Source organism: Periplaneta americana, chromosome 6 (genome assembly GCF_040183065.1).
Source record: "Periplaneta americana isolate PAMFEO1 chromosome 6, P.americana_PAMFEO1_priV1, whole genome shotgun sequence".
Classification (NCBI taxonomy): Eukaryota; Metazoa; Arthropoda; class Insecta; order Blattodea; family Blattidae; genus Periplaneta; species Periplaneta americana.
The window spans coordinates 148,488,708-148,501,426 of record NC_091122.1 but is presented as its reverse complement, the minus strand read 5'-3'; the positions used below and the strand labels follow the sequence as shown (position 1 = coordinate 148,501,426).

At 36.5% G+C, this 12,719-nt stretch overlaps 1 protein-coding gene across 1 annotated transcript in view; it reads right to left on the bottom strand.

Annotated features, from left to right (window-relative positions):
• Positions 1-12,719, bottom strand: part of LOC138702274 (serpin A9-like) — a 238,260-nt gene that overhangs the window by 183,926 nt on the left and 41,615 nt on the right. The window lies entirely within an intron of this gene.

Genomic DNA, 12,719 nt, shown 5'->3' with positions numbered 1-12,719 from the left:
GTCATATTTAAATGGCTGCACTCTTGAATTTGAATTCCATGCAGACTTTACAAGTTTAACATCCAACATTTTAAGCACATTTTGTCATGTTCAAAGTGTAAAGGCTCTCAAAATTTTGATGCTAGGAACATTAAATTTTCACTGCATGGTCTATGAGCTGTTTCGATTGATTAAAATGTGTCTCAGTGAAACATACAGCATAGTCCGTATAGACCAGTTCCTATCTTATGCTTTTCCAATTCACTGCGGGCTCAAGCAAGGAGATGCACTATCACCTTTACTTTTTAACTTTGTTCTAGAATATGCCATTAGTAAAGTCCAGGAGAACACAGAGGGTTTGGAATTGAACGGGTTACATCAGTTGTTTGTTTAATCGGTACCGTAAATATATTAGGAGAAAGTCCAAAGACTACTATACGAGGGAGAAACACGGGAATTTTACTTGAAGCAAGTAAAGAAATAGGTTTGGAAGTAAATCTAAAAAATACAAAGTATATGATTATGTCTCGTGACCAGAGCATAGTCCAAATGAAAATTTAAAAAAATTGGAAGTTTTTGCTTTGAAAATGTGGAAAAATTGAAATATCTTGGAGCACTTAATACATATGGCAGTTTAAAGGAAATTAAATGCAGAATAAATATGGGAAATGTCTTATTATTCGGTTGAGAAGCGTTTGTCATCTAGTCAGCTGTCAAAAAATCTGAAAGTTAGAATTTATAAAACAGTTATATTACCGGTTGTTCCGTATGGTTGTGAAACTTGGACTCTCACTCTCAGAGAGGAACATAGGTTAAGGGTGTTTGAGAATAAGGTGCTTAGGAAAATATTTGGGGCTAAGAAGGATGAAGTTACAGGAGAATGGAGAAAGTTACACAATACAGAACTGCACGCATTGTATTCTTCACCTGACATAATTAGGAACATTAAATGCAGAAGTTTGAGATGGGCAGGGCATGTAGCACATATGGGCGAATCCAGAAATGCATATAGAGTGTTAGTTGAGAGACCTGAGGGAAAAATAACTTTGGGAAGGCCGAGACGTAGATATGAGGATAATACCTAAAAATGGTTTGAGGGAGGTGGGCTATGATGGTAGGCACTGGATTAATCTTGCTCAGGATAGGGGCAGATGGCGGGCTTATATGAGGGCGGCAATGAACTGCGGGTTATCTAAACGCCATTTGAAAGTATGTTCTATAAGCTGTAATTAAAAAAAACAGTACTAGTAGTATAAAAAACAAGTACTTTTGAAATTAAGAAACTAAGTTAGCGGTCCCTAAAAATTGAAATTTTGAAGTTGCAAATATTTTTCAAAAAATGTATCTTTATTTATAGGGCCTATATGTAAATTTAAAATTGGGAGTACTTAGTTATCTTCTAACCATACTAGAGATGTTGTAAGAGTCATGCAGGAAATTTAAGTTTAATAAGAGATATATTTTGAAAATATGTAAATTTTCTAACTCACTTGTGATATAAACAATTTAATTTATTGAAATTATAAATTTCTTTTGACTCTTACTTACTTACTTACTTACAAATGGCTTTTAAGGAACCCGAAGGTTCATTGCCGCCCTCACATAAGCCCGCCATTGGTCCCTATCCTGTGCAAGATTAATCCAGTCTCTATCATCATATCCCACCTCCCTCACATCCATTTTAATATTATCTTCCCATCTACGTCTCGGCCTCCCCAAAGGTCTTTTTCCCTCCGGTCTCCCAACTAACACTCTATATGCATTTCTTGATTCGCCCATACGTGCTACATGCCCTGCCCATATCAAACGTCTGGATTTAATGTTCCTAATTATGTCAGGTGAAGAATACAATGCGTGCAGTTCTGTATTGTGTAACTTTCTCCATTCTCCTGTAACTTCATCCCGCTTAGCCCCAAATATTTTCCTAAGCACCTTATTCTCAAACACCCTTAACCTATGTTCCTCTCTCAGAGTAAGAGTCCAAGTTTCACAACCATACAGAACAACCGGTAATATAACTGTTTTATAAATTCTAACTTTCAGATTTTTTGACAGCAGACTAGATGATAAAAGCTTCTCAACCGAATAATAACACGCATTTCCCATATTTATTCTGCATTTAATTTCCTCCCGAGTGTCATTTATATTTGTTACTGTTGCTCCAAGATATTTCAATTTTTCCACCCCTTCGAAGGATAAATCTCCAATTTGTATATTTCTATTTCGTACAATATTCCCGTCACGAGACATAATCATATACTTTGTCTTTTCGGGATTTACTTCCAAACCGATCGCTTTACTTGCTTCAAGTAAAATTTCCGTGTTTTCCCTAATCGTTTGTGGATTTTCTCCTAACATATTCACGTCATCCACATAGACAAGAAGCTGATGTAACCCGTTCAATTCCAAACCCTGCCTGTTATCCTGAACTTTCCTAATGGCATATTCTAAAGCGAAGTTAAAAAGTAAAGGTGATAGTGCATCTCCCTGCTTTAGCCCGCAGTGAATTGGAAAAGCATCAGATAGAAACTGACCTTTTGACTCTATTACACTGAATCCAAAGTTTATTGAAACATTGAGGAAATAATGAGGAAACATCAGTAATATTAAGAGGAGACTCCACTAAAAATCATAAAAAAATTCCATTTTTAATTGCTATTTCACTTCTTTAGAAAGAACCATTTTTATACCCCAAGTGGACTTAGTTCAATTCTGATTACAAATATATATAGTCAGTCTCTCTCTCTCTCTCTCTTGGACGGAGGATGGACCCGAAGGCTTGCACTGCAGCCTGAGGCTTATTGTGCTTACCACTTCCATTCTGTAAATGATTGGGTAGCCGAACGGCCGCGCTCTTGTACAAGTACAGCACGCTGCTTCGTTAACTGAACCCGGGCTATGATATGGATGATGGTATGTGAATTAATGATGGCGAAATGAGGCCGAAGTCCAAAGCGGGAAGTTACCCAGCAATTCTGCTTCAATTGGTTGAGGGAAAACCCCGAAAAAAAAAACTCAACTAGGTAACTTGTCCCAACCAGGATCTGAACCCGCACCCGCTCGTTTCATGGCCAGATGTGCTAACCATTATTACTCCACAGCGGTGAACCTACAAATATGTTTAATTTTATTTTAATTAAGGATGTAAGGGGCATTCGCATTTAAAGAGCTATCAAAATTGATTTTTTTTTCAAAGAATTATTTTTTTAGAAATTTATGATTACAAATCTAGTGATATTTTGTTCTAAAGTTGACTCCATGAAGTTATTAGATCAGAGGTCTCCAAAAAGCGTAACGTCATTCGTGCTGTCGATGCTGCCCGCCGAACACAATGTGCTAGGAGGGGGAGAGACTCGTACCTCAACAGATGGGAGCGGTCAGTGGGGGATTGCGGCAACGGTCTGCTTATGTTTACAAATAATAACATCAAAAGAATAAGAAATATCATACGTTTTTATATTATTTTGACATATTATGAAGCTTATACTTTTGATTGGGGAATATTCGTGAGCGAATGCAAACATGGAAAATAGAATAATTCATTTCGCATAAGCTGCACATTCCAAACATCTAGCACTGCCACAAACCATGTAACACGATTGTACATGCCGATTATATTCTGATTGAGTCTTTGCAGATGACAATTCAAATTGTTGAAATTTTCCGAAATACCAACTAGGAATGTTAAATCAGTAACAAACAGTTCATCTTTCAGCTCCTGAATGTTCTTCCCTTGTAAATTAAAGGGAACAATTAGTTTCAATGAACAATGTAGATATACTGAAACAATATATACAATAAAGCATATGCATAAAAATCTTACCTAATCTTCATATTCCTCTCTTAGGCCTAATTGCTCTAACAGCTTACGAAATTTGCGATATTTTAGGAAGGAACCATTAATTGTGTTGACCGATCGTACGACGACATCCATCATCTATTTCATATTTACAACTTTACTCCACAGTGCTTCCTGGTGAATTAAAAAATGCAAATATGTTACATTTACAGGCACTCCCTTATCATTCAACCATTTGTTTAGCCTGCCCACCAATCCTGTCCGTTTACCAGTCATGGCTGGAGCCCCATCTGTTGCTATTGACACAAGCCGTTGCAAATTCAACCTTTCTGTTCTATGGTGTCTTTCAGTACCTGAAAAGCATCTTCTCCAGTTGCATTTTCCTCCAGAGTAATTACATCTAGAAGATATTCAGACAAAGTAAAATGTTCATTAATTCCTCGGATGAAATTGGCTAGGTGAGCTTTGTCATTTCTATATGTGCTTTGGTCCAATGCAAGTGAGTAAGTTACAAACTGGTTAATTGTTGTTTCGACTTCAGATTCAATTACATTTGCAATCTTGCAAATCCTTCTCTGAACTGTGTTTGGAGACAATTTAATTTTCTTAAACTCGTGACTTCGTTCTGGACACAGTATTTTAGCAACGTCCTGTATGCACGATTTTACAAATGCTCATTCTGTAAAGGGCTTCATTGATTTTTCAATATTCCAAATTAGAACATAGCTAGCAAGTTTTTTGTTTAAGACTGAGGATACGTGTGTGATTTGTATTTGTATTTTCTCGTTTCAAATTTATCAAAATATTTGTATTTTACCTAAAATAAAACGAGAAACTATAAGTATATCATGCGAAACTGAGTGTAAACGTATTGTAATATACTGATTATTATGTATAACCAACAGTTATACAGACGTCCCAAAATAAATTATTTTTACAGTCCAGCATACCTGTTATTTTATTGTATGATATTCTTTGTGAAGAGTCGAGTAGTGTCGTCGCATGTTCAATTTTAACACGCCCTTAAGAATTTTCTAACAAATTAAATATTTCATATTCTCCCCACTAACACAAATATATATATATATATATATATATATATTTCTCTTCCCTTTCATCCATGAATGTACTTCGGTCACAGTCTACTATATACAGTCGCGAAGCTTGAGGTGTTTTTTTGCAAATCTCGTGATAAAGCGCTCCAAGCGGTTAGCAACTAGAAACAATAGACTGTCCATGGTCGACTTTGGACTGTGTCGTATTTCTATCGAGTGCTAGCTCGTTGCGTATTTCACATTGATGCTTGTGAAATGTTCGTTATTGGTTATAATGAAAATGTTAATGGCTAAAATATAATAATTTGAATAATAATATGGGACAAGGAGGAGACGTTTGTAGTGCTATAAATTGTAGCAACAGTAAGAGAAAGAGGCCAGAGTCATCCTTTTTCCGATTTCCGAAAGATTCAGAAAGGTTCCTGTTTTCCACAAGAATGCTGTGCAGAAACAAAACTGTTAATTTGAAATTCTTTGTGACTGTTAGAATACATTATATCCTTAAATTTCACAATGAAATGTTTCAGTCTAACCGAAAGGACATTAGATACCGGTTAAAGTTCTATCACTTAGGCTGCTAAATTTCCAGAGAAATAAAGGTTAGGTCTACTTTTTTTTTCAGAGGATATATTTTTAATTGTAGCTATTAATTTTGTTATTATTTTTATGTGTTATTTTACTAAAGACGTAGAAAAATAAGTTTGTTTTAATGAAATTTATTGATCACGTTTTATTTTCAATTCTGGTGGGATTATTATTGCTTAGGCCTACTTTTTTCTTCAAAGGATATGTTTTTAATTATAACTGTTAATTTTGTTGTTATTTTTATTTGTTGCTTTACTAGAGACATAGAAAAAGTCTGTTACAATAAAATTTATTGATCACGTTTTATTTCCAATTCTGGTGTGAATATTATTGCTTAACCTCATCCCACTTTAACTACGTAAACATACACTACAAGTACCGGTACACGTAAGTTACTCCATTAATTCATATTTCCATTATTATTGTTTTAAAGAGAAATGCAAATTAATATTTATTGGTTTCATAGTTAATTATCGCTATCGCTATAATCTTAAATGAGTGAAGCTATTATAGTAAATTTCAGTTCGTTTTGCACAAACAAAAATTATATTAACTTATTTCTTGCAGGTATCTTCGAGTTTATGGTGGAATTTAATATGCATTCATTAAAATAATAAATTAATTTTATGCATTTAATATTTCAATAATTGAAGGAAGTTGTTAATTTTTTCCAAAAGAACACGACAACGAAAGTGTAACATATTTATTTTGTCGGCTAATAGGAGAGAGATCTGCGATGATGAGGCGATAGTAGCGATCCTAGTGGTGGGCAACTACCCATGTTTGCATTTTTACTACATATTGAGCTTCGCGACTGTATATAGTAGACTGTGCTACGGTCATGATTAGAAAACATTGTGAAACGGTCGAACACTCCGTCCAACACAATGATAATGGCAGTCCGCTACTGCTCTTCGTTTGCGCATAAACATTGAGTACAGTACAGGTGGGGATGGGTGAGGCGGAGCGGGCTCACTACATACTGACTTCGGTTCCGTTCAGGGGCTTACTCGCGAGTACGGTTTTGGAGACGTCTGTATTAGATGAATGTAGCGGAGGATAATTTTAATAGGCGAGCGTTACATAAATATTAATTTTACTTTCAAATCCATTTTTCCGTAAGTTTATTTTTCTTGATTCAGTATAAATTTTTTATGCCAAATATTAACCAATCTGGATTAAATTTTTACTGCAAGTATTTATGAGGTAGCTGCATGTTTCTATGCATTTATTTTGTAAGAAATGCTGCTAGTTCATTGTGTTAATTTTTTTTCATTAATTATAAAAAAAGTAACAATTTCAAGATTTTAAAAGGAAAAGAAAATTGAAAGTTAATAAATGAGAAATTTCATACATACATATAAATGTTTTACCATGTCTTGTGAATGTAACCACAAAAAAGGAAGCATAAAAATTGAGATCCTCTACTAAAACCTCTAAAAGAATAGAAAAAATAAAAAATCAAAACATTTGGCACTTCAAAATTTGAATTTTGTAAGTCCTTCACTTAGTAAACATGCTCTCAAAATTTGGTTAAAAAAAAGAGATTCGGAAAATAGTTTCCGTTTTTAGTGGACTGTCCCCGTAATCCAACATGTGATTCCAACCTGAAACTTAGGATCACGAAATCAGCGTCTATATACAGCAATTAGTTCTCCTAACCTAAACTTTTGGTCATATTTAGTTAATATTCAGTAATTTTGATCAGTTTATCCACTAAGGTTGAAATGAAATGTATCTACAACTACTTAGCTCGAAACTTAGAGGTGTTCTTATGACTAAGTCCCCTATCTAAGCCCCATGATTCCGTCCGTGTTTCTCAAGGTCTTTCAATCGCCTCCTCTCCGGGGAATGACCAATTAGGAAAACGCGATCAGACCGTAATTGTCCCCTCATTCGGAACACGTGGCCATACCACGTTTGTGGGCGAGATCTTTTCGGATAGAACGCAGTGCTTTAAAAAATAACTGATGTCATGGAGTTGGCAAACACTTTCTCATATTGTATACCTAACTTTTATCAGTTGATAATTAAATTCGTATTTATACTGAGTGAACAATTTATCTCCCGTCCGGAAAGCGGAAAATTTGGCTATCGGAAAGCACGCTTCCATATGCTGTTTAAGGAAACGACGCAGTATCGACGATTCGACAAACCTCAAATTATTAAATGTCTGACGATAGAAGCTAGTTGGAAGCAAAGTCAGAGCGAAGAGGAGGAAATGCACAACTATTAATGTCCCTCTGAAGCTTTCGTTCAATTACATACAGGGCTATAATAATTATATGTTGTCTTGCAGCTCAACCGCTACTGTTATGTAAACACGTTATCTAATGTTGCCATCTGTTCGCTTTTATTTGTGTGAATATCTGAAAACCGTTCACTAACGATAACGGTTTTGTTATATTTTTATGTTTAAATATTCTCACTCAATTATCCTTCAAAAGTGCATATTTAGTCCCCTTCCACCTGGTATATCATTGCATTAAATTTGTAAAATAATAACAATAATAAAATTATTATTATTATTATTATTATTGTTAATAAAACTATTCGCATATTCCAGTGACTTTAATCATCTTGAAAATTAAGGAAATTGTTATTCATATTTCATAAATATTTTTAAAAAAATTTGTGTTGTATCTGAGATTATAAATGAAGGGTTCAGAGCCATAGTGCCAAGCGCCATATTATATTAAAAACGGAGAACACAAGTGTTAACGTTAAGTGATCACCATAATTCAGTGAAATATATAGTAAATAATATAAAGTATGTACATTAATGCTAAATATATGTCATTCTTCATTAAACTATAATATTCACTTAACTTTAACCTTGCTTTCTCCGTTTTTAATAAATGGCGCTTGGCCCACTATGGCTCAGAACCCTTCAAATAAGCATTGCGAAATACTAAGTACACAAGAGACTTGTGAAGGTGAGCTTCTCTTCCTGTCTATTACTTTTTCCTAACCGGAGGAAGGGAAGTCACAAATTATTTCATTGATAAATGATAATATTCGACTACATGACATGCAAGGCGCTCAACAGGCACAATTTAAGGGGTCCACAGCTGCATAGATTTGCCTACAATGCTGCATATTTGTAAGTACGTGGATTCGATCACACAAGGGGAATGCTAGGAGAATAAGGGAAATAAAAGAAGAAAAGGGGTATGAAAGGAGAACAATGGGATGAAAGGAGAACAGGGGAAATATAATGCGAACAATGGCAATATAAGGAGAACGAGGGGAATAAAAGGAGAACGAGGGAATATAAGGAGAACGAGGGAATATAAGGAGAACGAGGGAATATAAGGAGAACGAGGGGAATATAAGGAGAACGAGTGGAATATAAGGAGAACGAGGGAAATATAAGGAGAACGAGGAGAATATAAGGAGAACGAGGGGAATATAAGGAGAACGAGGGGAATATAAGGAGAACGAGTGGAATATAAGGAGAACGAGGGAAATATAAGGAGAACGAGGAGAATATAAGGAGAACGAGGGGAATATAAGGAGAACGAGGGGAAAATAAGGAGAACGAGGGGAATATAAGGAGAACGAGGGAATATAAGGAGAACGAGGGGAATATAAGGAGAACGAGGGAATATAAGGAGAACGAGGGGAATATAAGGAGAACGAGGGGAATATAAAGAGAACGAGAGGAATACAAGATCAAGAGAAATGCAAGGAAAAGAAGGAAAATACAAGGAGAACAAGGGAAATACAAGGTGAACAAAGAAAATACAAAGATAAAAAGGAAAATATACTGGAGGGGGCACTACGACCCAACACTGCGACCTTTCAAGATCTATTGTGCAACCCTGAAACTAGGTGCATTTCCAAACCCACACCCGCTGACTACATCAATGTTCGCTGTGTACCCAGGATTCTTGCAGGCAACCCCACTCGTTCCTAGGCTTAATAAGGGGAAACAAAAGTACCCCGAGAAGAAGTCCAACTCTTCCCCGCTTAACAGCAATGCCTGCCTAGTGTAAGCCTTTGAAGGAGAGGAGGGGAATTCTGCTAGCTGCAACGCCGCACTTTGGCCCTGTATCTCCCACGTGCTTCACTAGAGACTTCCGAAGTCGCTTCTTTAGCTGTGTTAGTTGTAGTTGTCTCACAAACCATTCTAAAGCCGTTAGAATTTAATCTCAACTTTTAAAGGGAATATAGGTATCCTAGTCACTTAGCTGTTCTCTATTTATGAAAATAGATTATCACATGGATCTATTTCTCATGAACTCTGTGAATGTTTAAGAACTTACAGATTCCGCTTTGCTAACAGACTTAGCATGGCCAGTGTAGCAGCCACGTGACAACGAGCGTTGTCGCGCCACACATTGGGCCCAGACTCAAGAAACGTGAGCGTTTACGACGCATTGCTGAGAGCAAATACGTTTCAAGGATATACATTAACAAGCTGCAGTTATTCTTTAGCAGGAGATATAGCATGCATGAAGATTACCTTCTTGGTAATTATAACATACAATAACAAAGGATCTTACGTTACTTGGAAGCTTTGTGCACGATGTGACTTCAGATGTCACCACTCATTTCATTGTCTAGGATGGAATAAGCGTCTATGTAAAAACGTCTGATGAAGTTATAAGAAGTAAATTGTGGAATCAGGCCCTGTTTTATAACTGAGCAGACTGGGCAAATGCCCAGGGCTATAAAGTTTAGGAGTCGCAAGTGTAAGAATTTTTAAGCCAAAATTTTGACTGGAAGCTCAAAATCTAGAGCTTTTTTTTTTTAGTTGGTTATTTAACGAGTCTGTATCAACTACTAGGTTATTTAGTGTCGATAAGATTGGTGATAGCGAGATGGTATTTGACGAGATGAGGCAGAGGATTCGCCATAGATTACCTGGCATTCACCTTATAGTTGGGGAAAACCTCGAAACAACCCAACCAGGTAATCAGCCGAAGCGGGGATCGAACCCGTCCCCGAGCGCAACTTCAGAGCGGCAGGCAAGCGCCTTAACGGACTGAGCCACGCCGGTGGCTCAAGAGCTCAAGTTTAATAATTTTTAAATTGATTTTCTTTCTGTGTTCTGGGATGATATTTTAGAGGATCAGTAAGTGTCGTAACAGTTTACAGAAAGCACTTACCAAACAACGAAAAAAGGAATTAATTCGAATTCTATTAAAAATATGCTATAATTATTTGTGGATCAGAAGCACCAAATTACACATCTCAGGGAAAGTACAGTACTTCATGATGAAGTAGGTACTAAGGACACTGACTAGATGAGAGAACAAAATTAAGGACTGACGTGTTTCTCAAAATAATTTACTCATTGTTAGCTAACTTGTCAAGAAGGAGAAAAGCATAAATCGCAGAGAGTATAATTTTGAGGGTTGCCAGGAATGCGGCAACCATGCAATATTGGAACAAGAGACGAGATGGGATGATCAGAGGTGTTTGAATAGGAAGTCATAAACCTATGAGTGTTCAAAGAAGCTACCAACTGCATCCCAGGATATAAAATGAACTAGGACCTATGCCATTCTTCACTCTGCTTAGGACGGAAAACCCTCGTTATGTGGTGCAGTTAGTGGCTGGTGAAGTGGAGGAATTCCTTAATACAATTACCAAATTAGGTAAAGTATTCTCGAGGTTGTCGTGTACGAGTATAATGTAAGAATACAGTTCTGGTATCGTTATCAATGCTTCTAGCTTGAGGTAATCTTCAAATGAGACCAATTATTCACAAACTCTCTGTTAATGTCTTCTAGATAGTCCTGTGCTAATTTCAGTTAACATCTAGGTTTACCACATCAGGTGATATAAGAAGAGACAAAATTTCAAAGCGATATTTATCAGTATCTCGTATATGCTTTTCTCCTTCTTGACAAATTAGCTAACAATGAGTGAATTATTTTGAGAAACACGACAGTCCTGAATTTCATCATGAAACACTGTACTTTTCCTGATGTGTGTAATTTGGTGCTTCTGATCCAAAATAATCAAAGCATATTTTTCGTAGTATCCGAATTAATTCCTTTTTTCGTTGTTTGTAACTGCTACGAGAGTGAATGTCCTTTCTTGTAAACTGTTACTACACTTATTAATCCTCTAAAATAATAATAATAATAATAATAATAATAATAATAATAATGATAGTCATACCTAAATTAAATTAAATTATTAAACTCGATTACAATTATAACTTCAATTTGACTGCGCCCGTAAGAAATCGTTTAGCCTTTTCTTGAAAGTGGTTATTGTCTGGCAGCCCCTAATCCTCTGAGGTAGAGAATTCCATTCACGGGGGACTGAGACAGTAAAAGAGGATGAATAGTGGGATGTTCTATGGGCAGGAATTCCTAGGATTTCGCTCTCCTGTAACCTGATGTTTAGATTGTGATTGGAGGATAAGTAGTTAAACTGGGAACGAAGATAATTTGGAGTAGAAGTGTGGAGAACTCGAAACAGAAGAGACAGGGAATGAAGTGTTCTACGGTTACTAAGTTGCAGCCAGGATAAAGATTTGAACGAGGGTGTAATATGGTCAAATTTGCGAGCATTGCTGATGAATCTTAACCACACATTGTGCACACGCTGCAGCTTGTTCGAAAGTTCAGTTGTCAAGTCTGTAAGTATTACGTCGCAATAGTCAAACAGTGGTAGTACGAGGGTTTGCACTAAAGTCTGTTTTAATTCTGACGGGAGGAAGTTTCTGAATGAGTTAAGAGAATGCATGGTATAGCACACTCTCTTCGATATTTCCTTTATTTGGCATTCCCAATTGAAATTTTCGTCCGAGGTTTCTGATAACGGAATGGTACGGAATAGTGGCGTTATTTACTGTAATGATTGGGATATGTCTGTCGTTCATTGTGTTCAGTAGTCTCTTATGTCCAATTATTATAGCTTGTGACTTATTAGCATTTAACCTAAGTCCGAACTTATTCGCCCATGAAGAAACTTGATTCAAGCCATGATTAAGTTTGCCAATAATTGTTCCGGGGCCGGGTATCGAACCCGGGACCTTTGGTTTAACGTACCAACGCTCTACCAACTGAGCTACCGGGGAACTCTACCAGACACCGATCCAATTTTTCCCTCTATATCCACAAATCTCAAAGTGGGCTGACAGCTGTCAAGCAACCAACATTGAGTGCACACTAACTCTGTGTGACTTGAATTGTGGTTTTCTGTTAACGAACAGTGACGGGTATTATGCAAATCAAGCTTTCAGGTATAACTCCCTGTGAAGTCGATTTGAATAATTTAGCTCAGTTGGTAGAGCGTTGGTACGTTAAACCAAAGGTCCCGAGTTAGATACCCGGCCC